Genomic DNA, 5,633 nt, shown 5'->3' with positions numbered 1-5,633 from the left:
CTAATCCCTGGCACCTGTGAATATATTAGGTTACATGGCAAAGGAGAATTAAGGTTGCAGATGGAATTAAGCCTGCCAATCTGCTGACTTTGAGACGAGGGGATTATCCTGGATTATTCTGGTGGGCCCGATGTAATCACATGGGTCCTTATAAAGTGGAGGAGAGAGGCAGAGTTTGACATTGCTGTCAAACTAAGAGTAATTGTTTTGTCGTAAAAAGGCTGACCATGGGTCTCGGGTGGATTGTGCTGTGAGGGTTCATTCTGGCAGGCCTTGAAATCACCTGAACTGTCTAACTGAAATCAGAAATGTAACTCCCAGATGAGATGCATGACTTGCACCTGGCATGGACACGACACATCCCCCCACCCCCCGCCCCGACACACACAGAGAAGTCTGGCACTGGGGCTGATTATATGGCAAGAATATGTCTGTATGACCAGCAGGGTATAAAAGGCACCAGCTCAGACTCCGTGAGCATCTGAGAATAGATGCACCGAACCTATTCTTGCTCTCCCATCCCTTAGAAAGTCCTGGGTAGGACCACGGTCATGCCTCCTTCTGTAACAGGAAGAAACCTTCATTTGAGTATAGAACAGCAGAGGACGGAGGGAGGTGGTGGAATTGACAGTAGGACAACTAGGTGGCACTTGTCTATTTTCACGATGCGTCTGACGTCTTGAAATATGCAAAGTGATCCTCAGCTGAACTTGAAGGGAAGGTGTTGAAGATTTAAAATTGTTTCAGAGGAGGGCAGGCAGTAAAGAAGAGACAGCAGAATTGTCCACTTAGATTTTTCCCCACAAATCTCTCTCTCTCTCTCTCTATCTATCTATCTATCAATCAATCAATCATCTATCTGTCTATCTATCTAATCTATCTATCTATCACTCTCCACCCTCTTTTCCTGGTGGCTACTTTTGGCCACGTTGCTTTTTGCTTTCTTCTTGGCGCTTTTCCCCATAATCAGTCCACACTCCCCCTAGTGGTCTGCTGATGAATTTCTACTAACTGGGTTATGTAAAGAAACCTGCTGTATTCAGATCACAGCTGGAGTCCCTCTCTGTTTTAAGACGGAAACTGGAAGGATATTGTTTTATTATTTACAAAGGGGATGGCGGTGGCACTACCCACCATCTCATTTATCCCTATCTTCCATAGTGATCTCTAAAAGAAGACTCCTGGGGCTTAAATTCCCAGTTCTAGGGTCTCTTGGGGGTCACTACCAACATCATCCTTGTCAAACTAGGGCTGGAAAGAACCACGGTTGGGTCTACTGCTACAGAACTTCTATTAAAAATAATTGGTGTAGTCTTCCCTGCTGTCACCTCTTTCTTCTCCTTCTGACCAAAGAAGCTACTTTTGCCAAGCTGACTTACTGGGCAGGAGAGGGTGGTAAAGCTCTGGAGAGTCACCCATCCTGGTCTTGAAGGAGGGTCATCACCATCTCACACAGAGTGAGGCAGCATTGGACATGACCTGGGAATCCCAGGGAGGCAGCATGTGCCAGGACTTAGGTCCTAATGCCAGCTTTTCTGCTATCAGTGTGACCTATTCATTAGCCACTTTGAGCCTCCGTTTCTTCATGTGTAAAAATGATACTGAGGTGGTTCTCAGTAGAGAAAAGGGGTGGCATACTAGAACAATGTGAAATGCTTTTTCCGCCTACATATTATTTCTTTTCTCTTTGGCAAAAAAAAACCTTCGAAGTATTTCTGAAACACCCAATACTAGATGATTGCAAGTGCCCTAACAGTTCTAACACATCGTTTAAAGATGTGTTAGATCTTTGCGTTAGATCCATCCACCCTAGATCCATTGCTTGCAATAGAAGCAAGTTCTTGCCACTGTGGTGAAGCTCAGAAAATGTGTGTATCTAAAGGTTTGTTACAAGGCTGGGTATGGTGGCTCACTCCTGTAACGCCAGCACTTCTGGGAGGCTGAGGCAGGCGGATCACTTGAGGTCAGGAGTTCGAGACCAGCCTGGCCAACATGGTGAAACCCCGTCTCGACTAAAAATACAAAAATTAGCCGGGTGTCGTGGCGGGTGCCTGTAATCCCAGCTACTCAGGAAGCTGAGGCAGGGAAAATTGCTTGAACTGGGGAGGCAGAGGTTGCAGTGAGCGAAGATCTCGCCACTGCCCTCCAGCCTGGGCAACAGAGCGATACTCCATGTCAAAACAAAAAAACAAAACAACAACTACAAAAAACAAAATAAAGGTTTGTTACAGAGCAAACCTAGAAGATTGAAGGAGTCAATCTAATCCCTTTCCTGGCCTGGAACTGCCTTGACAATTTCAGGTGTGATCGGGAAACCCCATCCAAAATCAAGCCTGGGGCCGCGGCACATTGTGTACATGTCAGACTTTAACCAGCAGAGGGTAGCACATACCTATGTCCTGGGCTTTCCAGGAAAGTCACAAAACTTGCCCTGAGAAAATGCTTTCTGGAGAAAGGCAACAAGGTTTAACCATGTCTACATAGGCATAAAAAATTAAAGTCCATTTAGAACACAATCTGGAACTCAAGCCCAGGTCCAGAGGTGGACCAAGGCAATTTCCCAATGAAGGAAAACTTTGTCTTTGAATCCTCATCATTTCCCATTCCATGTCCCTCTTTGGCTTCTCAAAGTATGTTTAGAGGACTGGCAGCATTGGCATCACCTAGGAGCTTGACAGAAAAGCAGAATTTCGGATCCCACCCCAGACCCTCTGAGTCAGACTCTACATTTTCACAAGATTCCCATGCTGTTCATGTTGATGTTTGAGAAGCCGCGATGTCAGCACCCCTTCCCTACCTACACATGCTGCCTAGAAACTTACCCTGTTCCCTGTGCCAACTTCACTCCCCACAGGGGAAGATTCCTGCTGATTTCAGCCTTCACAAGAGGGAAGCACTTCGCGTGGCCTTAGGTGGGCAGACCTGAGATTTCTTCTTCAGGTGATTAGGGACCTCATAGTGTGTGTTTTTTTTTTAACCACCTGGCTATATTTGTCTTCACATGACAGCTGAGCAAGGGAACATTGGGGTGATACGCCGCAAAAAGATTGTTGGGGCTCAGAAAACTGTATCTCAAGTTTAGCACTTTGAAAAAAAGGAAATTGGAAGGCCCTGAAAGCAGGCTCAGAAGCAAGGTCTTCTCCTACCCTCCTGTCTCTTGCCCCTCATTCTCCCCTGAAGCGAATCATAGAAACCAGAATTTCCTCTCCCCAAGGTGAGTCATAAAACCTAAAAATATTACTCTAACCTTTCTCCCACCTTTCTGTGTAGGAGCTTACCTGCCTTATCTGATAGTAGGCCATAAGACTCTCAATCCATAGGGGTCCTGCCATATGGCCAGGAGGAAGGAATGCTCAACAGAGTGGCCAAGAAGAATCTGAACAGACTGGCTTTGCTGGGCTTCCCACCCGCTCTTAGTATATTGCCATTAGAGCCCATCCTTTTGTGCAATCACATTTCTACACAGCTGTTCATTCTTCATCAAACCTAAGCATAAAAACAGTTTTCCCTAGGTTTTGGAGGTTTTATTTCTGAAGGCTCCTGTTTCACATACAACTTTGATTAAATAGAAGAGTGACATTAGCAAGATGGCTGACTAGAGATGCCTGACCCTTATCTTCCCTACAAGAAAGGACCAAGGCAATAAATATACAGCTGAAATTTGACTGGAGTGCCAAAAGGAGAGCGATGGAGTGAAGCAGGGGAGTGGAGATGCTTCTGAGGTGGTTGGAGGCTCAGGAGGACAGGATGGAGGCACATGGCCTCCGCAGCCCCATCTCACCCACCTGGATCGGACTGGCCCAGAGATAAGAGGACTACTTCTTAGGGGAAAAAGGTAAACAGAAGAACCCCCTGTCACCCCTTGCCACTGCAAACACCTCCAGTCCTTACTACGGGAGAATCCCACATCCTGGTAAGCGCTGAGTCCAGTTTGGAAAGCTGCTGAGAATTCACTCAGCTGTGTCACTCCAGGTGAGGAGCATAAGGTGTGCACTCCCCCTCACGCCACTGAGCCATGGAGCCATCCTGAGAACAGACCTACTGCCGGAGCGTGCCCTGCTCTGGGGCCATAGTCATTGTGCCTCTCTAGCACTGGGGCTCTATCTTCATTCCACCAAACCCACATGGTACCCAACTGTACAGAGGCTGGTCCCAGGATTGGCTATGACTCTTGTCCTGCACAGCAGTGAAACAAACCCATGCTATCTGCAATACAGCTGGAAGAATAACCTAGCAGTCTCACCCAGGATGAACCTGCTCTTGTGCCAGCCAAATAACTATGTGTTCTCCCCCAAGGAGAACAGGTCCTCAACCCACCAAGCACCTCACATGCCCCTAGGCCAGTGGAGCAGCTACGTGCAGATATCCAGGGTCTGAAAAACAGGCCTTCAGCACTACCCCCTCCATGAACGTAACCCTGGCTTGCACAAAGTCCCCACACCCACAGTCAGGGCTTCAGAAACTTGGGAGGCTAACCGAGAAGCTGCGTGCCTATGTCCTGGGTCTGAAAGAAAGCTTTATGTGTCACCTGTGATAAACACACACCAAGGTCAGCTAAGAAGCTGTGCACTCATGTTCCAAGGCTGAGAAGCCAGGCTCTTCCTTGGTGCTCAAAGCCTCTGAGGGATAGTTGTCTTTCTGCAGAATATTTGAGGGATATTTGAGGGACAAATATTTGAAGGATATTTGTCTTTCTGCAGAATAAGACATTTTGAGTAGTAGTCTCAGAGTTGCTTTGGTAAGAGAAGAGAAGGCTTCCCAGGCCCCGCAGATGGGTTTTTGAAGGTAGCTCTGGGCCCAGGGCCACGTGAGACGCCCTTGGGGAAGAATAGCCATCACTGTGTGAGCTTGTGATAATGATGTAGGAATCTACGGCACTGATCTGGAAAACTGCACAGCCTTTATAAAGGCCACAGAGAACGGAATGAGCACCCACAGGAATGAGACATTCTGTGCTCTCAGGAAACAGATAACAGAGGCCAAGGCCTGCTGACGCCTCCCTAGGCTTTTTTTCCCTCATTCCCTCTGGCCTTGCCTTTATTCTCTACCTTACTTTCCCGCTCCCTTTTTTACAGGTGAAAGAAAACAGAGCATAGGACAGGAAGAAATTCACTGTGTGAATTTCTCGTGAATTTCCTTAGGGACCCACAAGCAGGAGGAGAAGGGGAGGAACTGATACCAGGGCCTGCCCTAGATCTAGCCCTGGAGGTATCTCTAAAATAAGTACATTCTCTAGCTCCTCTGTCTCTCTGTTGCTCTCACTCTAGCCCTCTCCCTTTCTCTCTGCATCCTTGTTCACGCATACTAGGCACTCTCTTGTTTCCTCTGTGCTAAGAAGCAATTATAATATAAACTCATGGCCAGGTGCGGTGGCTCACGCCTATAATCCCAGCACTTTGGGAGGCCGAGGCAGGTGGATCACCTCAGGTCAGGAGGTAGAGACCAGCCTGGCCAACATGGGGAAATGCCGTCTCTACTAAAAAATTAGCTGGGCATGGTGGCACATGCCTGTAATCCCAGCTACTCAGGAGGCTGTGGCAGGAGAATCACTTGAACCCCGGAGGCAGAGGTTGCAGGGAGCCGAGATTGCACCACTGCACTCCAGCCTTGGTGACAGAGCAAGGCTCCATCTC

The sequence above is a fragment of the Pan troglodytes genome, chromosome 6, assembly GCF_028858775.2.
Source record: "Pan troglodytes isolate AG18354 chromosome 6, NHGRI_mPanTro3-v2.0_pri, whole genome shotgun sequence".
NCBI lineage: Eukaryota > Metazoa > Chordata > Mammalia > Primates > Hominidae > Pan > Pan troglodytes.
Note: the sequence above shows the minus strand (reverse complement) of the source record.